The 24,637-nt window shown below is 40.2% G+C and overlaps 1 long non-coding RNA gene and 1 pseudogene across 1 annotated transcript; one reads left to right on the top strand and one right to left on the bottom strand.

The window, feature by feature from the left end:
• Window positions 1-290: 290 nt before the first annotated feature.
• Ptgs2os2 (prostaglandin-endoperoxide synthase 2, opposite strand 2) lies at window positions 291-6,196 on the top strand. The gene is made up of 2 exons (NR_110420.1): window positions 291-425; window positions 4,587-6,196. It is a non-coding gene; the product is annotated as a prostaglandin-endoperoxide synthase 2, opposite strand 2 (long non-coding RNA).
• Window positions 6,197-18,666: 12,470 nt separating this feature from the next.
• Window positions 18,667-22,735, bottom strand: Gm9687 (annotated as a pseudogene).
• Between the last annotated feature and the right edge of the window lie 1,902 nt (window positions 22,736-24,637).

The following is a 24,637-nucleotide window of genomic DNA, read 5'->3' as shown; positions in this document are numbered from 1 at the left end:
CAGAGGACAGAACTCATGCTGACCTGGGTTAGTTCCCAAAGCAAGCCTGGCAGCTTGGCAGGTGACACAGGCATTACACAGCGATGCCTCTCCCAGTGTACGTAGTGGAGCAAAGCAAACGCAGGGGTCCCTCTAAGAGGGAAGTGGTTACGTGGTTGAAAGCAGCTCAGACTTGCACAATACAGAGAGTCCTTGCCGCAGAAAACTCCAAGTGCGTTTTCGTTTTCAAATGATGAATTACACACAGGATTACACAACGATAGTCGCAGACTTCCAATCAGATGGCCTCCATTCCCTCTGCGTTTGCCTCCAAGATCATGCGCGGGACATTCTGAGAAACCATGCCCAGAGACAAAAAGGAAGCTTGGCGTTGTGAAAAAGCCGGCTTTTAATGAGTTGATGTGAAAAGCTGCACGCACATTAGAGTGAGTATTATTATCTGTCAGATGTATCTTATTTAGGAGGGTGGGAAGTCTTTTACAAACCATTTCCTCATGGGCTTAATTGATAGTCCCTGGATTTATTGGTAATGGATTTGTTCCTGTTGTAATTAAGAATTAATATGTTATGACTAAGAGACACTAGCTCCACCACTCTTTCTGTTAGAAACAGTTTAGCTTGCCCCAGAGTGAATAAAGCTTTACACTGTTTAGAGCAATGTGGGTTTGTAATTATTTTTGTTATAAAACTGTATTCTCAATATAAATGATGAACCCATTACCAACAGTTCTTTATTTCTTTTTAGTTTATACATTTTATTTATTGATTGATAATTTTTTTTTTTTCTGTTTTGAGACAGGGCTTTACTCTATAGCCCAGGCTACCTGGGAATTCATTATATATAAGTTAACCTGGAACTCATGAATGTCCTCTTGTCTTAGCCTTCAGAGTTTGGAGATTAGGCCTGTCTAAACCATTTTGTTTGTTTGTTTGTTTTTCTAAAACATGGTTTTCTGTGTCCCTGACTGGCCTTGAACTCTATATGTAATGTAGTCAAGGATAGCCTTGGAATTCTGATTTTTCCTCATATTCATTTCCAGAGCTAGGATTATCAGACACCACCATAGCTGAGTTTTTATGGGGAACTTGGGCTTAAATCTAGGCATTTGTGCATACTGGACATATCCTAAGTGCCTGATAAGTTGGGGGGGGGGAGGCAGAAGAAAGCAAAACAGGGTCTCTCACTTATGTATAGCTTGGAATTCAAAGGGATTCACCTACCTTTGCTTACCAAGTGCTAGAATTAAGGTATATGTCATCACGACCTGGCCCTCATAGCTTTTATAAGCATTATTTTTATTTAAATCCATAAAAGTAAATTTAAGCAACGTTAATTCAGGTGAGCAATGCATTGCTGGCAGCAGAATCAGTATTGAGGGCTGTGGTGCAGGCTCTTCTGCACTTCACAGCTAAGCTGCAGCTTGCTTTTGCAGCTTTTTTTTCCTGGTGTCCCAGAGGGAGAAGGCAGCCTGGCAGGTCTGCATCCTTTGAGTACCACCTCTGCTGCTACTTACAGGTTATATGAAGGTAGGTGAATTGTGGTGCTATCTAATGTTTAGAAAATGTAAACAGTCGCCAGAGGGTGGTTGGTGGTGCATGGCTGGAGTCTTAGCACTAGGGAGGCAGAGGTGGATGGATTTCTGAGTTCAAGACCAGCCTTATCTATGGAGTGAGTTCCAGGATAACCAGGGCTATACAGAGAAACCCTGTCTCCAAAACAAAATAATTCCAAAAGGAAAAATACAAAGAAAAGAAAAAGGAAATGTAAACAGTAATTGGCACTGTGATAACTCAGTGAGCCCATGTCTGTGGAATATAATGTACAGAAAAGAATAAATACAACCTAATTCACACTGTATTATTTCTACACAATTCCTGCCTTATCCTCCATTACTGAATCCTCAGATTCAATCAACTGTACATGAAAGTGTTTACAAAATAGTGTGTGCTGATTGTGTACAGATCTTTTACCCCATCATATTTACGTGAACAATATGATGTACCCACTCTGTAATCCAGAGATAGCAAAGTTGAGGTGAAGATATGTATGAGTTACAAAAATACACTATACTATATTCTGACAGCAGATGCTGGCAAGGATATGGAGAAAGAGGAACACTCCTCCATTGTTAGTGGGATTGCAAGCTTGTACAACCACTCTGGAAATCAGTGAAGCAGTTCCTCAGAAAACTGGACATAGTACTACCGGAGTATCCCACAATACCTCTCCTGGGCATATATCCAGAAGATGTTCCAACCGGTAAGAAGGACACATGCTCCACTATGTTCATAGCAGCCTTATTTATAATAGGCAGAAGCTGGAAAGAACCCAGTTGTTCCTCAACAGGGAAGTGGATACAGAAAATGTGGTACATTTAGACAATGGAGTACTACTCAGCTATTAAAAAGAATGAATTTATGAAATTCCTAGGCAAATGGATGGACCTGGAGGGCATCATCCTGAGTGAGGTAACACAATCACAAAAGAACTCACATGATATGTACTCACTGATAAGTGGATATTAGCCCAGAAACTTAGAATACCCAAGATGCAAGATACAATTTGCAAAACACATGAAATTCAAGAAGAATGAAGACCAAAGTGTGGACACTTTGCCCCTTCTTAGAATTGGGAACAAAATATCCATGGAAGGAGTTACAGAGACAAAGTTTGGAGCTGAGACGAAAGGATGGACCATCTAGAGACTGCCATACCTGGGAATCCATCCCATAATCACCCTCCAAACACTGACACCATTGTATACACCAGCAAGATTTTGCTGAAAGGACCCTGATATAGCTGTCTCTTGTGAGACTATGCCGGGTCCTAGCAAACACAGAAGTGGATGCTCACAGTCAGCTATTGGATGGATCACAGGGCCCCCAATGGAGGAGCTAGAGAAAGTACCCAAGGAGCTAAAGGGGTCTGCAACCCTATAGGTGGAACAACAATATGAACTAACCAGTACCCCTGGAGCTTGTGTCTCTAACTGCATATGTATCAGAAGATGGCCTAGTCAGCCATCATTGGGAAGAGAGGCCTCTTGGTCTTGCAAACTTTTTATGTCTCACTACAGGGGAACGCTAGGGCCAAGAAGTGGGAGTTGGTGGGTAGGGTTGTGGAGGGAGGGGGGAGGTCCTGGGGGACTTTTGGGATAGCATTTGAAATGTCAATGAAGAAAATACCCTAAAAAAAAATACTATACTACCTTCTAAAAAGTACAGAAGCATCCATGGATTTTAGTATATGAGGGAATTCCTGAACCCAATTTTCAAAGAAGTGTGACTGCTTGTTTCCCAGTGTGTTCACTGGGTTAAATACAGATCCAGGATTGCTTTTCCTGTGTGTTTCTGGCAGGAGTGAGTTGTACCAGCCATGTTTTCTGTGATAGTTGGAGAGTAGAGATGATACAGCTACTACTCTGTAGTTCACACACATCATCACGTATATGCTGGCTTGCAATTTATGTGAGGCAATGGCTGGGCTTATAATCCTCCCAACCTTTCACCTGGATCCTCTTACAGCTTTCCTGTTTCCAGGGACACATGTTTTTGTTTGGCTCCATAGTGAAGCACCCTGACTTCTCCAGGACAGCCACATCACAAAGGATGGAGGCCAATAAGAGCTGACACAAGGCTCATCCCAGCCTTTGTAGGTACCAGCTTGTGCATAGAGGTTCCTGCTTATTCCTAGTTTTCTTCACTCTTCTTCCTAGCTCTCTCCCTCACAAGCTTAAGTTCCAACATAAAATGGAGACAACACGGTTAAGAATTCTTGTGCTTTGATAAGGTCAAGTCCTCAAAAAGAACCAAAACTTTTGATTGATGCAGACCTCTAATGATCATGATTGCCAGTTTAATATTGCCTCAGTAATGAAAATAGTTTCTCTTGGCAACAACACTGTGATTAGCACAAATGAGCCATGAGTAGTGGCCAATGACTATAATCCCAAGTATTTGGAGAGCAGAGCCAGGCAGATCTCTGTAATTTCAGGGCCAGGCTGGTCTATATAGCAAATTCCAGGCCAGGCAAGGCTACATAGTAAGATGGTCTAAAAAACAAAAACAAACACAAGCAAACAGAAATACACATGAAAACATAGACAATGACATTGTGTGTGGTATTTGGTCGTAAAATTATTTATACAATTTAGAATAAATTACTTTTAGATGATGATCCAAATAACATTTTAAGAGCTGGAGAGATGGTTCAGTGGTTAGGAGAACATATTGCTCTAGCTAAAGCACTCAGCTTTAATTCTCAGGACCAACATAGTGGCTTATGATGCTCCTTAAGTCCAGACCCAGGGGATCAGGCCATCTTCTGGCCTCTGTGGTGCCAGGCAGTCACACAGTTCTCCTGTAGGCAAAATATTCATAAATCAAAATAGAACACATAAAATAAAAACAAGTGATGATTTTTAAAATGATATATCACAATTTAAAAATTCTTAACTATCTTAGATTATAATGAAAATATTGCTAAAAATTTATTAAACTTTATCTATTTCCATAGTTAGTTTTGGAGAGGCTTTGATGAGTTAATGTTCTTGCATTCCCTATACATTTATTATCTCCCTTTGCAGGAGACATGCTGTACTCTTGGAACTTTCTCGACAAAAGAAAACATGCATAAGACTCCTCACCTCTCTGCTTCTGCCCATAAAACTTTCCTCTGATTCAAAGGAATCCAGCCATCTCTCGTTAACTCACTCAGCCTTGATTCATTTAATCACTCTAAAGCTCTGCTAAGTACTTGTTATGTGCTGTGAATGAAACTGTTGCTAAGTACAAGCAAATAAACATTGCCACTTTCCTAATGTGGTATCTAACAGGCACAGGGTAGTGAAATGAGCCCTATGGAAGAGCTGTGGGCAGGGCAACCTAAAGGAGGTTGACAACTTAATGGCAAGTAGGAGAGCATTTTTGAGAGAGAGTGTACTTAAATTACCATTCAAATGTAAGAAAACTTAGACTGCAAAAGTGGGAAGGAAGGTCTTTGGGAGAGAAGAGTAAGATTCTGAAGATCTTGAGATACAAAGAAAAAAAATGAAACATTTAGGATAATGGCTAGCAGAAAATTTGAAAGTCAGGAGAGTGAAAGCTTCAGTTTTGCAGTCAATCTTAAATATGAATCTGAATGTATATTTCCCTTCCTGGAAACTTTTCACTAGCTTCCAAACACTTATGGAATAAAGAATGTATGTCAGTGTTCTTTGCCTCAGTTTCACTCATTTTTGTAGTGAGAATTTTGGTTTCTTTAAAAACACAGAAATCTTGTAAGAATGCTTTCATTTTAATCCCAGGTGTGGAATATGAGGCTCCTTCAGATTGTTCACAGCAACTGACTGTGATTTGCCTGGTGCTCTAGCAAAGGCGTGATTTTGCCAGATGCAGATAGCTTTTGCAACTATGTGGTGTTTTCTGGGAACTTTTCAGAGGTTATATAGATGATAGAGCCCTAATAAGTGGGTTGTTATGTGCATATTGTTAGTTGTTGGCTGGTTGCTGCTGTTTGTGGTTTGTTACATAGTCACGGGCAAAGAAGAAACAAGAAGAAATTAGATATCCTGCTGTCTAAGATCAAACTTGCCTCAAGGAACTCGATGCCCTAATCAGCAGGAAGTAGTCTAATGATAACTTTATCCTTTCCCCCTCAATTCTTTCTTATATGATGTTAAAAGATTGAAAGAATCAAAGAAAAGGGTGAAGAAGAGTGGGAGAAAGAAGAACCCACAAAGTAGCCAAAAGTCTGGCTATATATTTTTGAAATCAATGTGACTGTCTAAACATGAACTGAACAAGGATAACAGCAATAGATACACCAAAGCAGATTGGGAAAAGACTATGAGGCCTCAGCCCTACACAAGGAACTAAGGAATGCTGAGAGTGGGAGAAATAGTCCTATCCAGGGAAGAGCACCTCAGCTGGTTATCCCATACTTACTGGCCAGCCCTGAAAATGTACATACAAGTAACATTATACAAACTGAGCAGGTTGTATTTATTATATATACATATTACATGTGTGTATATTATATTATATTAACTTTACATATAATATGTATTACATTTGTAGCAACAACTAAATTAAAAAAAGAGGCTATGAATTTGAAAGAGAGCAAGGAGGGGCATATAGAGGGCTTGAAGGGAGAAAAGGGAAGAAGAAAATAATGTAATTATATTATAATCTCAACAATAAAATAAAAGAAAGAATGATCATTAACCTGTTATCATATGGCTTACTATATCTCTTGCAGGATGACTTTATATTTCCAGTCTGTGACACAGGCTTGGCCGTGGCTTGCTTTGACTAATGACTACAAGCAGGTGAAGACTTAAGAATTGTTGCAGTAGAGGATGGCCTAGTCAGTCAGTCATCAGTGGGGGGAGAGGCCCTTGGTCCTGTGAAGGTTCTATGCCCCAGTATAGGGGAATGCCAGGGCCAGGAAGCAGGAGTGGGTGGGTTGGTGAGCAGGGGGAGGGGATAGGGAATAAGGGGTTTTCGGAGGGGAAACCAGGAAAGAGGATAACATTTGAAATGTAAATAAAGAAAATACCTAATAAAAAATAAAAATAAAGTGAGAATCTCGTTGGACCAAATGATTTTTTCCTGGACATTTCTGTAGTGTTAAAGTTGTCCATTATTGTTAACCTTTTTTTTCCTCCATCTTTAGCCTTTTAAGGAATATTATAATTTTAGATGCTTTCATTTTCAAGTAAAATATTCATGATCCCTAAAGATATGTCTATTGAAGTGAGAGTGTTTAGTTATACATATATATGTGTGTGTGTGTGTGTGTGTGTGTGTGTGTGTGTGTGTGTATGAGATTTATTGCATGTGCCACTAAATTCCTTCAAAGAGAATGCATGTCCTGAGTAGAGACTGCTCCTTAATCCTAAATCCTGTGGAACAGAGCTATAGCAGATGACCCACAGTACTAAATATGACATGAGGACATTTTTAATTGTTGTCATTGCAAGCCACAAAGATTCATGGCTTGATTGACACATCAGTAAAGTCAATTAATTACAATTTCATGATGGATTTGGAGTATTATTATTAAAAAGCACTCAAACAAGGGAGTAATGAATTTCAGAGTGGTGTTTGGTATTAATCATCTTAACACATTCTGGATACAAGATTACTACATCTCTACTGAGGCTAAACATCTCCATAGCCCTCTCGCTACCATTAGACCAGTCTCTGCACTATTGAAGCTTGTTTCACAATCTGGCATAAAGGGTTCACTCTATCAGTTTTTATAATGGAGTTTTACTCCTATCCTGGTCTCTTAAATAGTGACACTTCAATACAGCCATTCCCCAGGTGCCATGGTGCATTCATTTTCATATTTATTTTGCTACTAATGTTTTCAAATGATCTCTTTAAAGTAGCTTGCTTTAGAACCACCAGACCTTTAATCTCCATGCAGAGAAAACAGAAGCAGGTGAATCTCGAATTTCAGGGTAGCCTGGGTTACAGAACAAGTTCTAGGACAGCCTTGGTACACAGCCAAACCCTATCCTGGAAAAATAGTAATAATAATTAATAATAATGAGGATGAATATAATAGTAGCAACAACAACAACAACAATAATGTTTCATGCCGATACCCATCAAGAAGGGCAAGGCAGGAAGATTAAGTTTGAGACCAGCCTGGGCTGCAAAAAGGCCCTGTCTCACAAACACACTACCATGTAATGTTCAGATGAATTTGAAAAACTTAGTAGATGACCATTCTTAGTCCTTTCTCCGTTTACTAAGGAAGGTCTGTATTCGAACCTTCTTTATAATATCACGAGTCTCGGGTTAGGCTGAATAGATGCCCATATTAGTTTTTAAATCATTGTTTGAGAAGAGATGTAAAGTGAGAAGATAGACTAAACCCTTCAGGACTGGCAACAACAAAGTGTGTGGTATGTTACTGGAGAGTCATGGACAGAGATGACAGGTGTGATCTGGGAGATTAGGAGACTCATAGACATGCATAGGAGAGTGATGTATCCTGGGAAGGACTTGATGCATATCTGGAATTTTCAAGGAATTAGAGAATTGGGAAAGACTTGAGTCGATATAAAAATTATAGATCTAGGTCATTGACCTCCTTAACATTTTGGGAACAGTATGAATAAAAATCATATATATATATATATGTATATATATATATATATATATATATATATATATACATACATACATATATATAGTATTATATATTTTACATATAATATAATACATATAATAATATATATTATATATGTTACATATAATACAATATATATAATAATATATATTGCAGGATATCTCTATGTAGCCACAACTGTGCTGGAACTGTCTACATAGACCAGACTAACCTTGAACTTAGTCTGGAGAGTCTTAGAGGATATTCTGCCTCTGCCTATGCATTTCCTAATGTTCTTTGAATATAAGATTCCATTTGGCTGAATCACATGAGTAATAGTTTAGTGTGCATTTATACATGTGCTAGCTTCCTCTGAGCCCATCCCTAGCCATTCATGATCCATGAGCAGTCCCTCCTCCCATTTCTAATTCTGCCTCGTCTGTACCCCAATTCTGACTCTACTTCATCCTCGGTCTTACTCCATTTCAAGACTTAAGACAAACTTAATTTGTGTCTTAATAATGGAATTCATGTGTGGACTTTAGATGTAGTGGGGATGAAGATGTTTGTGTAGAAGCTACAGCATGATTTTTAAAGTTGTTCTATCTTCCTTTAAGGTATCATTGTAATCTAAAATTATTTTAAGTTTATTAAAGTTACTACATCAAAATATTTACTTGTTCCTATTTCCTTCTGATTTTCTCACTCATTATCACCAACATTCTTTGTCACTTGGAATTATTGGCTGTAATAAAATAGTTGAATTATGAATTTTGTTCTTGCTTCCTTTGATACTACTGGCAGAGAGTTAGCATGGGATTTAAAGATTAGTAGAATGTCAGGTCATCAAGATTAAATGTCAGGACTGGTAAATCCTATTTAACAGTATAGAAATGCTTAAAATGACCCAACACTCTTCTCAAGTATATTTGCTAAGTATTAAATATTCTTAAAGCACTACTAGTATTAATGGTCATAAGATGAACACAAGAACTACATCACTAGCAGGGACACCTTCTGTTTCTTCCTGCTACTGGCTGCTGCTTTGTTGCTGGAAGCCAAGAATTTCAATTCATGCTAAATGCTTAGGTCATTTATTGTTAATGTCTAGAGCAAAAAGCCTCATGTTAAGTGTCAACAGCCATCAACTGGCTTCTACAACTCTAAGGCATAATAAGCCCTGTCCTAGCAAGGCTTGGAGATATTAAGACTTTGGCTAGTTCAACTCAAGGCCTTGGACATTCAAGGGCCAAGGTTGCTGTGTTAGATTTATGTAAATTTCACATAAGCTAGAGACATCTGAATTACCAAAGGGACCTCAATTTAGAAAATGTCCCCATAGTCTTCCTTCCTGCCTCTTCCTTCCTTCCTTCCTTCCTTCCTTCCTTCCTTCCTTCCTTCCTTCCTTCCTTCCTTCCTTCCTTCCTTCCTTCCTTCCTTTCTTTTTGAGATAAGGTTTATCTGTGTAGAAGATGGCTGTCCTGGAACTCTGTAGACCAGGCTGGCCTCAAACTCACAGAGAGCCTCCTGCCTCTGCCTTCCTAGTGATGGGATTAAAGGTGTTCACTGCTACCACTTGGCTGGGCATTTTCTTCATTAATGATTCATAGGGGAAGACCCAGCCCATTTTAGGTGGGGCCATCCCTGGGCTGGTGGTCCTGGGTTCTATAAGAAAGCAAGCTGAGCAAGCCATGAAGAGAAGCCAGTAAGAAGCACCCTCCCATGGCCTCACCTCTACATTAGCTCCTGTCTCTAGGTTCCAGCCCTGCTGGACTTCCTGTTCTGATGCCTCAGGGTTGGACTACAATGTGGATGTATACGACAACTAAACATTTTCTTCCGCAACTTGCTTGTTCATGGTGTTCATCACAAAGGTAGAGATCCTGACTAAGATAGGTGCCCACACGGTTCTCCCTCTTACTGGTGACTTTTATCCGGGTAGTGCCAAGGTGCCCCAGCTAGATAATGGTTAATTTGGTTTAAAAGGTTAAAAATAAAGTTATTTGTTAATTTACTTTATTACTAAATAAATGACATTGATTACACTAACTCATCTGAATTTTATATAGTCAAAAGCAAATCAACAATTCATGAAAATTATATTGTACTTTTTCCATTGTGACTCCCTTTAAGATCCACTCTCTGGAGGGTCTTCAGTCATCATTTGTCCCAGGATGGTCCTCACACTCTCCACTGCACCCCCTTATCTTTTCTTCTGTCTTTTATAGCTATCTTTGTGAAATTCTTGATATTTCTCTTGCTTCTGTGACTTGGTTTTCAACTGAACTTTGGGAAACCTCTTATCAGCTTGCCCGCTTTGACTTTGCCTTTCCTCAGCAGAATGTTGTTTGTTTCTTAGTCCATTTCATAGCGACATGGAGGTGCCCAAACAGAAACTCACATTCTAGAGCAAATTAGGAGAGTCATGCCTGCTTCTGTGGTTCCAGCTCTCTGGACTCAGATGCAGCTGTTTTCGGTGATGACATCAGATCACTCATGTTGCACTAGTATTCTTACAGGGCTTATACAATTGTTCTGGAATGACTTTCTAGCTGCTACGGCTGAGTGTTGTCTCTGTGATGAAAATGCTGCCATTTTATAGTTATGATAGGCTTCTATTTTCAGCCTTACCCAGTTAGGGGCACCACACTGCCTGTCCTTTTGAGGATGCTCACTGAAGCTGGTGTACTATTGCTATTTTAGGGCAACCTTGCCATCCTTCAGGCAGTCTGTTTATACTACTTCTCTGTGCCCTCTGTGACAGAATCCAGGGCTGCTCATTTTCTCCTGTAGCACACTGCAGGCCCCTCTTAGCTCTGTCTCTAAGCCTATCATCAAAAACACCCTGGACGTCTTCAGGGTAGTTGTTATTACTCTTTGAATTTCAAAATTCTTGCCTGTAATTCCCTATGGACATAAATGACACCAAAGAAATATGCAATGCAGGGAGTCAGGAAACTGTTAAATAATGAGATCTCATTTGAACACGATTATTACTTTATAAACGATGGAATTAACTGATTATTTATTTCAAACAATTTTAGGAGTCCTGAACAAGTGTTTTGCTATTGAGTCTCAAAAAAAAAAACAGTGATTCTAGTCTACCTGATGTAGTATCAATCTACATTGTCTATCTTAAGTGTGTGTGGTTGCTTATGTGTTTTAATGTCCAGAGTCTCTTCTTGAGGGGTGTCATAAGCCTGGGTGACCTGTCAATGCCCAGCTGGTAGCCATGGAAGAGATGTGAGACCATTTGAACTTTGCCAACAGAAACCATGAGTTCTCACCTTACCTTTGCTTACAACATATTACCTAGTTATGAACAATAGAAAACAAATAGATTTCTCAAATGTGAGTGTGTGTACATATGTCTGTATATGGCGTGTGTGTGCATGTGTGTGTGCGTGTGTGTGTGTGTGCTGATGCAGGGTCTTATTACCTACACCTGGTTAGCCTCAAGCACAAAATCTTGTGAAACTTCTTCAGGGTTGTACCTCAGAAAAGAACCACTATGCCCGGATACACACGTTAAAGCCAATATTAAAACATATATTTCAAAGAGAGTAGTATAGGCTTCTTAAATAGGATGAGCTGAAGTATGTCAAGGGGGAGAGATTACTTGGGCAAGAACAATGTAATAAAGACGGCATCCATTGCTATCGTGTAGCTAAGTTCGTGACTTAAGTTTTGTGTGTTTGTCTTTTACACAAGTTTTGAAGGCAAACAGTTCATAGCAAATCAGTTTGTACTGAGAAGTCACCAGAAACCTAGGTTCTATTGACGTGGCTTCCATGTTGCTTTCCAAGATATCTGTTCTCAATGGGATCAGTAGGAAATAGAAAAAGCGGTAGGTTTCACATATTGCTTCTGCTCACGTCCCTTAGGCCGACTGTAGTTACATGCTCACAAGTAATTAGGGGAAGAAAAGCTCAGAAGTATTATCTGGTCTTGATGTTACGTTCCTATCATGTTCCTGCCTGTTTCAGTGTGATGGAGGGCATCCTGTGGCAAAGTAGGCTGTGTCAGCTCAGGTACCCCTGTTTTCTTATAAAGTCACTGCTTCCACCAAGGGAGCACTGCCGTCATGACCTCACTGAAGCATAACTAGTCCTCAAAGGCTCCCCCTCTAAAAACTATCCCAATATGAATTTAGGATTTGGCTTCCAGAAAGAAAAGAATTGACAAGGCTTCCACCAAGGAATGGGCCAGTGATCTTGTGATCTGGTTCTAGATATCAGACACTCACAAGTGAGAAGTTACCATAAATGCTGCTCCAGGGCTCAACATTTGTGTCTCTGGAATGCTGATAATGCTGATGCAGACACAGCCTACAGAACACTGCAGAAAAGCATCATCCTGCAAAGCCTTGGCCAACAAGGGCGGGGTGTGTGTGTGTGTGAAGGATACCTTTTGTATTGTTTTCCTAAGGTGTGGCTGGCAAGACATGAAATTCAATATAGCTTACTAATGATTCCTCTAAAGGCAACAGAGACGGATATATTTCAGGACTTCCCTAGTTGCTGGGAAGCAGTATATTGCTGATGGCAATATAATTCAGCTCCTGAGCTGATATATTTTCTGTCTCTGTTTCATTCTGTTTATCTGCCTCGGCCCTGATGACTCCCCCCGCCCCATGTGTATGTGTATGTGTGTGTGTGTGTGTATTTGTGTGTGTGTGTGTATCTATGTTCATATTTTCCCTCTTTATTAGGGTACTCATCAGATTAGATTGTTGATCTCTACTTCAGTGTAATCTCATACTATTTCATTAACTGTATCTTCAAAGACCCTGTTTCCCAATAAAGTCATACTGTAAGGTACTAGGACGTCATTCTTTCATATGGGAATTTGATACAGGAATTTGTTAGAAGGCACATAGTCAAATTTGCAGCAAATACCTGCTGATTAGAAGTGGACTGTCATAAATGTAGTAGGGTCATCCTGTAGACTAAAACCAACCTCCTACAATTGTCAACAGAGACTAAAGATGAAAAATTAATATAAGCCCTAAATGAAAAGTGCTCAGTAAGCTAAGACTTCCAATTGCTATTATAGCATAACACAAAAACAATAGTTTTTTATTTACTTGTTAGTTGTAATTTATGAAATTTCATATATGTTAAGTCCATATTAAAAGCAAGAATATGGCTAAGCACACCTTTAACCCTGGCACTCAGGAGGCAAAGGCAGTTTGGATATCTATGAGTCTGAGTGTTGCCTGATCTGTCGTATGAGTTCCAGGATAAAGAAATCTATATAATGAGACCCTGTCTCAAAACAAGACAAAAGCAAGCAAGCAAGCAAGCAAGCAAGCAAGCAAGCAAACAAACAAACAAACAAACGAGCAGAAATGTGAGGTAATTATTTGCTGAATGCATGAGTTCACTCTTTTATGAGGCAGAAAGGCATGCAGACAGTTATGGGTCAGGGAAACAATGGCAAAATGATTCACAGATTTTTGAAAAGGCTGGAAGACCAAGGATGGCTTGTATGAGTAGTGATAGCCACGTGCTTGCCCACAGCAGCATGCCATTGGGGTGGTAGAGAGAGAGCAGCACAGTGAAGATATTTCTCACCGGTGACTCATCTACTTGTTGGAAACTGGTAGTGAGTATGTCATTCTCCCAAGGCTATTGGGTGGTGGTTTTAGATTGATAGTTATCTCAAGAGAAATGACCAATTTCCCTCATTTCAAAAATCAGAGTTCTGCTATTTCCCTCCTACTGCTCCCTACTTCCCCATCCCAGTATTTCATCAGGGAAATGAGGGGAAAGGCAGGCTCTAAATAAGGAGGGGAGGGAGATAGTTACAGAAGAAGGAGAGAGCAGGGTAAAAATAGCAGCCAGAATGTCCGAAGAGGTGACAAGGAATATTAACTATCTACCTAAAACCAAAAACAATAAAAAAAAACCCCTAAACTAAAACAATGTGTTACTTTAACACATGTAAGTCTGTGTATAAGTATATATATGCAGTTTAACTAAGTTTCCTAATCTGGGCTGACAATGCTCCCAGCAAGAGCCAATGATAACCCCAACACCAGGCATGAAAAGCTCTCTTGTGAGTTGGTCAGGGTTACCCAAGAGACTGTAAAACATTACAGGCTATTGCTATTGGCCTTAGTTTTCCCTCAGCTGTAGAAGGTAAGTCCTCTTCTGCATTTTGACACAAGCCCCAGAAGCTCCTTACCTACCTGTCCTAAATACCTCCTCCGGAAACTTTCATGGTACCAGAAGGTGCCATGTAAACTTCCAGAGGAAGAAGGCAACTAACAGTTCTACCAGTTATGACACCTATGCATTACAACAATGACCATCATAGTGGCATTGTTACCTTTGTGGTAACTCAAAGCTCTCTACTTAGACTTAAGAACTGCCTAACAAGAGGGAAATCATGCCTTGTACTGGAAACCTAGCCAATTATGTGAGGCTAATGGAGTCATGGATCTTAGAGGAGAACCTACAACCACTACATGACTAAATCAGCATAATCCTACTCTAACATTCTAAACATTTGTTCTTATATAAATATTGTTCTCATCCTTCATCAAGGAAACTTCTCCTTGTAATCGACAAAGATCATGATAGAAAACCACAACCAATCAAAATGCAATATTGTGGAGCACAGTCTCCTTTACAGTATGTCTAAGTACAAAGCAAAACAAAGTAAAACACACAAGCAATAAAGCATCCCACACTCAAGGTTTGGTGAGCATTGCTGGAAATTGATGGGAGGATTGTGAAAGTCAGGATCAAGGAGTTTGCTGTGAGGCTGTGTCTCTTAGGAATGTCAGAAGCTACGCCACAGAATCTCATCAATATGACTGCCTAAACCCGAGCTGAACAAGGACGACAATAGACAAGCCAAAGTGGAGGGAGAGAAGTCCTCGAACCCTCATCCCTACAGAAAGAACTACAGACAACAAAGGGATGTTGACAGCAGGAGGAATCGTCTTCCTCCGGAACAGGGCACACTGATTGGTTTTCCAATACTAAACTACCTGTCTTAACAATATTCAGGTAAGTAACATTAATCAGACCAAACAGGCTATATTTAAGAATATATATATATATATACATATATATATATATATATATATATATATATATATATATATATATATATATGCATATACGTGTACAACAATAATTAATGAAAAAAGAGGCCATGAATTTTAAAGAAGGTAAGAAAAAGTATATGGGAAGATTTGGAAGGAGTAAATGGAAGGGAGAAATTGAATAATTATACTGAATCCTCAAAAATATAATAAATTAAAACTATGTTCTTACTACTAGATTTTGTTGTGTCATTGCTCATTCTCTGTTCTCAGTTTCTGAGGCTAAAAATTTTACTATTGTACAGATAAACATATATTATACTTCCTACTTTAAAAAAAGAGTTCAAAGCATCAAAGCAGGTTTTTCTTTCTTTCTTTTTTTTTTTGTTAGACTTACTGTGAAGAAACACCATGACCATGGCAAAAATTATAAAGGAAAACATTTAGTTGGGGCTAGATTACAATTCAAAAGTTTAGTCTATTATCAGAATGACTGGAAGTGTAACATCATGTAGTCAGGTATGGTGGTAGAGAGAAGCTGAGAGTTCTACATCTGGATCAGGAGGCAGCAGGAAGAGAGAGAGAGAGCTACTGTGCCTGGTTTAAGCTTCTGAAACCTTACAGTTCACCTACAAGGACACTTCGTACAATAAGGCCACACCTCCTAATATAATGCCACTTTCTCATAACCAAGCATTCAAATCTATATGTTTTGAGGGTCCATTCTTTTTCAAAACCACTATAATATTTACAGCTCAAAAGAGGAATTTAAAATATTGGCAACAAAACTAGCATGTTATCACAATACTTGATGAAGATCTTTACAGAGTGCACAAGGTTTAGAATTACATGATCTCTTTATTTCTGGACAAAAACCAAAGTCTCCCTCTTTAAAGGGAAGTTTATTTACGTGGACTCACAAATAGTAAATAAGCTTTAGTTCTTGAAGTAAAGACAATAACAGATTTATTAGTTATCATCGAGTTCATTTGTTGTGTACTTAAATAACTTTTCACATCTCTCTGAAATTTATTTAGACCTACCATGTCTCTTCTCTGGTCTATCACATTTGAGTAGAAATGATTTAAAAAAAAAAGCAAAGTCTGAGTGTGGTACAGAACATTTGCCTTCCCTTCACCAAGGGTTGTCATCGCCTAAGTAATGTTTCCATTGGTTTGTGCTGTTGAATGAAAAGACCTGTGTCAGATAATGCAGAGTGAGAAACAAGTGGAGTGCATGTGTTAAATTGTAGACTAAACATCCTTAGTCTAAAATTCCGAAATCTGAAACGTTTCAAACTATGAAACCATAAATGTGATGTTCTACACTGGACTTCATGCGATGGGGTCATCGTAAAAATAAAGGCACATTAAAAAATATGGTGTTATATTACCTATTTTTCTATTGCTGTTATGAGATACCGTGGCCAAGACAACTTATAAAGAAAAGAATTCATTGGGTGACTCTTACTGTGTTGGAGAGTGATTGATGATCACCATGGTAGGGAACAGAGCAACAGACAGGTAGACACGGTGCTGGAGCAGTAACGGAGACTTTTCTCCCTTATCTGCAAGTAGGAGGCAGAGAGCTAACAGGATGGAAGGGTCTTTTAAATCCTCAAAGACCATCCTCAGAATATACCTCCTCCTAAAAGGCCATGTTTTCTAATCCTTCCCAAACACCACCCATAAACCGGTGCCCGAGCATTCAAATACAGGGGCCTATGTATGGGGTGTTCTCACTCAAGCTCACAGGGATGGTGGGTAAAGGGGCCTGTGAGGACCTAAACCAGATTCCTCTAAGCCACCATGGAAGAAGAGAACCAACTCCTGAAAGTTGTCCTCCCTCCGTATGCATGTTGTCTTCAGGATTTTCCCCCTTCCTCTCCTTTTCCCTCTTCCTCCCTCTCCCTATCTCATCCCCTTTCCCTCTACCCCCACCTACTCCTCCTCTCTGTCTCTGTCTCTCTATGTTTATCTGTCTTCTCTCTCTCTCTCTCTCTCTCTCTCTCTCTCTCTCTCTCTCTCTCTCTCTCTCTCTCTCTCTCTCTCTCTCCCTCTCTCTCTCTCTCTCTCTCTCTCTCTCTCGCATACATACACATTATCATAAAAATTATGAGGGAGCCGGGCGTGGTGGTGCACTCCTTTAATCCCAGCACTTGGGAGGCAAAGGCAGGCAGATTTCTGAGTTCGAGGCCAGCCTGGTCTACAAAGTGAGTTCCAGGACAGCCAGGGTTATACAGAGAAACCCTGTCTCGAAAAAAAAAAAAAAAAACAAAAAACAAAAAAACAAAAACAAAAAAATTATGAGGGTACATGTGGCAAGCTCTCATCTCTTTTAGCTGGGCATAGAGGCATGCACCTGTAACGGCAGTACTAAGGAGGCTGAGGCTCCCGTAATTGCCAATTCAGTCTGGGTTATAGAGTTCCAAGCTAGCCTAGGCTGCAGGGTGAGATCCAGACCTACTGAAGACTCTCCATTTGAAATCTCTCTCCTGACATTTCTGTCTCAATCCCCAGAGGAGTGATTTTTCTCTATTCATACTTCTGGCTTCTCCTCAAAGAAAACAAAATCTTCAACTTGTTTGGCTAAGCTGTTTCATGGTTCCTCACTTTAACAAGCTTAGACTATGTGTCAATAACTGAGAGGGATGTGGGCGGAGGAGAGACAGAAAGACAGAGAAAGGGGGCGGGGCGGGGGGAGATGGGAGAAAAGAAGGGAATGAAAGTTTAAGAGGTTGTTGACTTGTGTAGGCTCATACTGCAATTAACTTCAAGCATATGAAAGAACTGGTAGCCTGCCATTTTAACTTACATATACATTGGTCTCAGAGAGCAAAATACGATACTCGTTACAAGAACTGAGCACTGAGTTTAGATTTTTCCAATGCCCAAGCTTTTCGCTGTTCTTGCTATGAAGAATTGGAAACAGGTACTTTTGGGAAGTGCATGTGGATGGAGGGAAGTGACAAGGAGTAAGATGATTGGAGGTGAACGTATCTTTATTACGACTGATGGACTGGAAAGACAGCTTAGCACATAACTCTTGGAGAGGACTCCATTTCAGCTCTACCCTTCCAGAGGATTCAGGTTTAACTAGCAGCACCCATGTCTCAGCTCTCTGGAATTCCAGATCTGTGGGACCCAATGCCTTCTTCTGGTCTCAGAGGACACCAGATATGCAGACACCCATGCAGGCAAAAATACTCATATACAAATTTTTTTCAATTACACAATAAAAGAAGAAAAGGCTGGTGTGAAAGCCATGTGCTGGATGGTGTGGAGGAGATGAGATAAGACACCGTAAACAAAGGGAGCAGAGAGAATATGAAAGCTTTAAGAGAAAACAAAACAAACAAAACCAAATGACCACCAAAAAGGCCACTGGCCACCTTTGTGAAGAATTCATTTCAGCTTTGCAAGGATTTTTTTTTTAAACATATAGAACAGTAAACACCTTTATTACACGAGCTCTGAAGGATGGCTTATTTGCCTTGGCAGGCTTTGATCTTCCAGATAGAACTCCATCTCCTTGTCTTCTCACACATACCCATCTGCTCTGCCACACTGGCCGGGTCTTGAGGCAACACAGGGGAGAAGCTCGCCCTGCTGGAACTGCTCCTCCAGGAGGCTGCTGATTTGGCATTCTTTTTCCTTTCGGTGTATTTCTTTTGAATTTTCTTTGATCGTTTTTTGTTTAAAATCTCTTCCTCCTCAGGAGTCAGCTTGGCCCCCTTCTTGCTGCCCAGGGGGAGTACATAGTGAGATTTGTACTGCTACCGGTACGGTGTACTGTCAGTACATACAATGCCATTCTTCACCAGGGCCTTGGTGCAGACAAGCTCATTATTGGATGCATTGTAGACAACATCGATGATCCTTGTTTTGCAAGTACAAAACTCAGAGCCCCAGGAAAAGTTCCCCACATCCAATCTCAGGGTACTTCTTAATGCCTACTCGAACTCAGACTGTGTGTATGTGGCAAGGGCCAGTCTTCATGTTGGCAGCAGGCCGTCCCAGCTCATCCTTCTGCTTCTTGTGGTGGAGTTTTCTCTTGCAGCGTTTGGGCCAGTTGTCCTGAGAGATGTCCATCTCTCTGCACTGGCTGAAAATAGAAAGCACAAAGCTTCATGGTCCCCTTTCAAAGATTTTTACTTTGTTGTGTAGTGCTTGGAGAGACAAAAGTCCCAAAACAACAAAAGCAAAGTTATCACATTATCGTTTTTTATTTATTCATTTCACATCCTGATCACAACCCCTCCCCTCCTCCCAGTCCCCTCCTCACACAGCTTCTCCCTTCTCATATTTTTATAATCAGATGTAAGCCATTTGGAACCCAATGCATGATGGATGCCTTCCAAAGACATCTTTAACCTCTATTGACCATGGCCTCTTACACAAATGACCAGTCTGATGAAAAACAACTCACACGGTAAAATTTACCATTCAACAAGACAGCGAATGGACCACCAGCCTCCTCAGATAGGGGCCCATACAGGAATTTGATGATGGCAAGACCAGATAAACCCTTCCTTTTGCCTGCCTCGAAGGAACTTCCAGCCTCTCAGCAGCATGGCTCCCTCTCTGGAAACTCTCCTCAGAAGCATGCAGGATGCTCCCTAGAACCACACTACAAGAAAATTCTCCTTGGCTGGTCATGCACTTCGTAGATTGCTTCACGACCTATATTACCAGCCTTCCCACAGAGCTCCACATATTCAGTGTGAGAACTGAACCCACACCATCCAGCACATGTCAGGCAAGCTCTCCATCTAGGGTTGTATCATTGAGCACCGTGCTCCCCAAACCGCCCCTTTTCAAGTATCATCAGGAGACAGACTCAAGAGTGACTCAGCTATTGTGCAATGGCAGTGATTCACGTCTCTTCGGTTTGCATTTCTCTGGGATGCGTTTTTTTCCAATCCTGTACCTAGACTGCCAACTGAATGGCAATGGCTCGCAAATCTTTGATTTGCCCCTATTGTTTTCTTGGTCACAGACACTTTTGCCTAAGAAAAAGGAAACTGGTTTATCTTGTTCAAGAAACATCTTAATACATAAAACATTGAACTTTTGTAGGCTTTCACCTACAAATTTGACCTTCCCTAAGTCTCTGAAATTCATCTATTATTATTGTAGAAGGAATTCATGTTCTCCTCCTTTGGCAGCTTCAACTTATTATCTGCCCCCTTCATCCTGTGCATTTAGCTCAGAGACATCTCTGCCCCTCAATTTCTATTGCCAATGTTTGACAGCACACTAATTTTTGCAATAGCCTTACCTATCTCATGTCTCTGTTTCAAAATAAACTCTTGAGTATGGCTGTGCAAATGCTTATAACTCCAGCATTGTGGGGGACAGAGCCAGAGAGATCACTGGGTCTTGTTAACCACCAGTCTACTTACTCAGTCCTGGCTCAATAGAAGAAAATGGAAATTGATAGAGCAGGATCCCTCCTGCAGCTTCTATACATGAGTCTAAGTACACATACATCACCTGTATATAACACACATGCCTATACACAAATAAAGTTTTCTCTTCAAATTAACTATCACTAAAACCTCCTTCAGAATCATTAATTTCCATCCCCCTACTATGATTTTGTGTATGTGTGTGTGTGTGTGTGTGTGTGTGTGTGTGTGTATGCATGGTGTGTGTGTATTTTAAGTCTCATCCTCCTTACAACTGCCATGGTATAAATTTAGAGTTTTTCTTTGTAATTTTTATGCAGAAAGATTTGTCAATTCCCCAACCATGCCAGTATGTGCTGGGTCTCCATGTGTGAATAGCTTCTCCCTCCCCTGTCTCACCTCACACACCCTGCTCATCCACCTGGTTCTCTTAGTCACGCTCACAGACAACTTTTCCACCTTCCCTGTGATTCCCTCCCTGATGACTGACTCTCTCCCTTTCTCTCCTTTCATAAAACTTTATCTGCATTGTAGTAAGTATGCTATTGTATAACCATTATCTGTCAAGTTGATTATATCTCATGAGGATAAATAATAGGAGCCTGAGCCAGTTCTATCTCCCATTTATAATAGGAAACTAGTTTAAAACTGTCTGATCATCTGTGATGATCAATTTTGATTATCAACTAGATAGAATTTATAATCACAGGAGGGAAAGATCTCACAGTAAGTCTATGGAGGATTGCCCAGTTGAGGTTAACCATGGATAGGCAGTCCATAGATTGGGCACTGAACTGAATAAAGAGGATAAAGTGAACCGAGTATAACTTCCCCTTCTTCTGCTTTCTGACTATGGATGTGCTTTAAGCAGCAGCTTCAAGTTCCTCACCATGGTGAACTGTACCCTCAAACTGTGAATCAAAATAAAGCCTTCCTTCCTTAAGTTGTTGTGGTCAGGTACTTTTTTATAGCAAAAAGACAAGGAACTAAGATAGTTCTCAGTGGACCTACTGACCTATCATTATGTCATGGACCTCATTTATAGAAGAACCTATATTCTGTATTGTTAATTCTATACATTTGGGAAAGTTTATACTAAATGGCTCTGTAGACAATAGTAATAAATATACCCTTTGGTGGCAATGTTGATAATGGTGGAGGTTAGACAATGTACCTATGAAATATTTCCTTACCTTTCTTCAACTGTGCTGCATATATGAGAACATTTCTTTTTCCTGATATAGGGTTTTATTGTCGTCCAAGCTGACTTTGAACTCAATATGTAGTTAATGATGGCCTTAAACTTTTGATTCTCATCCCTGTACCTCCCTAGTGCTGTGGTTATAAGACATGTGTGATTATGCCAAGTATATGTGGTGCTAGAGATCCAACTCAGGGCTTCATACACATTAGCCAAGCACTCTACCAATTCTGTTGTATCCCCAGATCCCCAGCCAATAAAAACACTTGGAACAGAGACTGAAGGAAAGGCCATCCAGAGACTGCTCCACCTGGGGATCCATCCCACATGCAGACACCAAACCCAGACACTATTGCAGATGCCAAAAAGTTCTTGCTGACAGGAGCCTGATATTGCTGTCTCCTGAGAGGCTCTGCCAGATCCTGATCAATACAGATGCAGATGCTCACAGCCAACCATCGGACTAAGTGCAGGGACCCCAATGGAGGAGTTAGGGGAAGGACTGAAGGGGCATTATCTGGCATCAATGGAAGGGGAGGTCCTTGGTCCTGTGAAGGCTTGATGCCCCAGTGTAGAGGAATGCTAGGGAAATGAGACAGGAGTGGGTAGGTGGGTGAGGGAGCACCCTCATTGAAGCAGGGTAAGGGGGGGATGGAATAGGGGCTTTGAAGAGGGGAAACTGGAAAAGGGGATAACATTTGAAATGTAAATAAAATAAACACTTATGAAATAAATTCTGTCTAAAAGAAAAAAATTAAGAAAGAAAAAATTGAAATGTAGTTGATATTTCCAGAAATTTGCAAATTGCTAAAAAAAAGGGGGGGGCAGAGAGAAGTCTCAGGGTTAAGAGTACTTACTGTTATTGCAGAGGACATAATTCAGGTTCTCAGCATCTGCACTGGGAGTGGGAGACTTACAAGCATCTGGAATTTCATCTCCAAGGATACCAGATGCCTCAAGCCTCTTCAGGTATCAGCTTTCATGCATCCATACTACCTGACCTCACACAGTCATAAATAAAATAAGGTAGATTTTTATACTCCGAACCACAGCAGAACTGTTTCTAATCATCATTATCTTCAAACTAAAATCCAAGGGCTCTGGATATGGTAGGGTCCTTGTTTAATATGCAGAAAAGCTCTGAATTTAATCCCCAACACCAACTAAAACTGGGCCTGTTGACTTACACCAGATATCCCAACACTGAGGAGATGTGGGCAGGAGAATCAGGTTAGCCACCCAGAGCTACATACTGAGCTTACAAACAGCCTGAACTGGATGAGATTGTCTTTAAAAAAAATGCTATTTACAACACACTGGTGAGTCTTCAAAAATGGAATAAGCTAGAATAGAAATAAGAGGGTGTTTTAAAATAAGCTTTGAGTTTGCAGTTCCTTGTCATAGACACTCACATGCTCCCAAGTCTCCACTGCCGGTTACTATTGCACAGTGACTGTCTTTGTTCAGTGATGTATCTATCAACTGATTATTGCTCATAAGCATAATGTTTGGTACACTGTGTAAAGAATATCCTTGTGCTATTCAAATGCCCTCATACCCTGTTTCAGTCCAGACAGGGCATTGTAATGTGTAGGTCAAGACTCTCCTGTCTCAAATTTGTGCAAACAACTCTCGCCATCTATTCTCTGCCTTGTCAATAAATGCTGATCACCCAATGGGTGGGGAGAAGAGAGAGAATAGGGTGGGAACTTCCATGAGCCTGAGTAAGGAGAGAGAGGGGAGGAGGGAATTCAAACTAGTCATCAGGAGGAGAGGGTCTGAGAATATATTGTGGAAAGATTCATCTGAAGCGGAGAGACCTAGAACAATAACAAACTGTAAGTATCACGGGGAAAGAAGGTAGCCAGACTACCACAGGGGGTTAAGATTAACTGTTTAGATGTTGAGGTAGGTGTAGTTTGAAATAAATCTTGGTGTCTCTGTGTGGTTATTGAGGACTACGAAAGGTAAAAAAAAAAATACAGCCACCAGATTATTACTGATTGCGTTTATATTGTAAAATAATTCATTTTACAATTGGCTGGTTTAATACAGTATTACAATGTAATGTCCATGTGGAGAAATAATTGTGAAGAATACTGAACATATATAATTAACCATGTCTGTTCACCATTTTCATGAATGTCTACTCTTCTTGAAGTGGTCACTCATGAAGTTTTTAGTCACTCAAGACAATGTCTGTATGGCTACATTTCATAATTCAAGATTTCTAATGTCAACAATGCAAAGTTTTATCGTGCTTCTAACACACAAAGCACATGATTCTTCTAAATAAGAGATGTTTAAGATGACGGTTCTAAAACAGAAAGTACAAAGGGAAAAGAGAAAATGAAAATTATCTGTGTCTTTATCTAGTTGAACTTGAGGTTTATCTTAGAGCTTCCTAGCTAATAGGGAACAAGAAAAGCTATTCTGGGTCTTTTTACCCTTACTACCACAGCACAGATGGAACACTGTAATTATATTAAAGGGCATGGGTGAACAGAAAGCACCTGGTCAGCTGACCAACTCTGAACTTCAGCTCATCACTGGGCTGATAGGGTAGAGGTTTGTATGCACTGATAAATACTCAACAGTCAGGAGTCATGACATGAGAAGAAAAGTTTGTTACGTAGTTCATAGTACCAGATAAACAGCAACAACAGAGATGTCCCTTGGTTGTTTGGGGGTAGGGGATGTTTCTAGGTTTTTAATTTATTATTTAATTCTTTTTCTGATTTGGGGGATTGAACGCATTGTGTGGCAAGCACGTTACCTGCTGATCCATCTTCCCAGCCCTCTTTCCTAGGTCTAATTTTAAAAAACACCCCACACTTTGGACAT

The sequence above is a fragment of the Mus musculus genome, chromosome 1 (assembly GCF_000001635.26).
Source record: "Mus musculus strain C57BL/6J chromosome 1, GRCm38.p6 C57BL/6J".
NCBI classification, from domain to species: Eukaryota; Metazoa; Chordata; class Mammalia; order Rodentia; family Muridae; genus Mus; species Mus musculus.
Note: the sequence above shows the minus strand (reverse complement) of the source record. Positions and strands in the feature narration are given on the sequence as shown.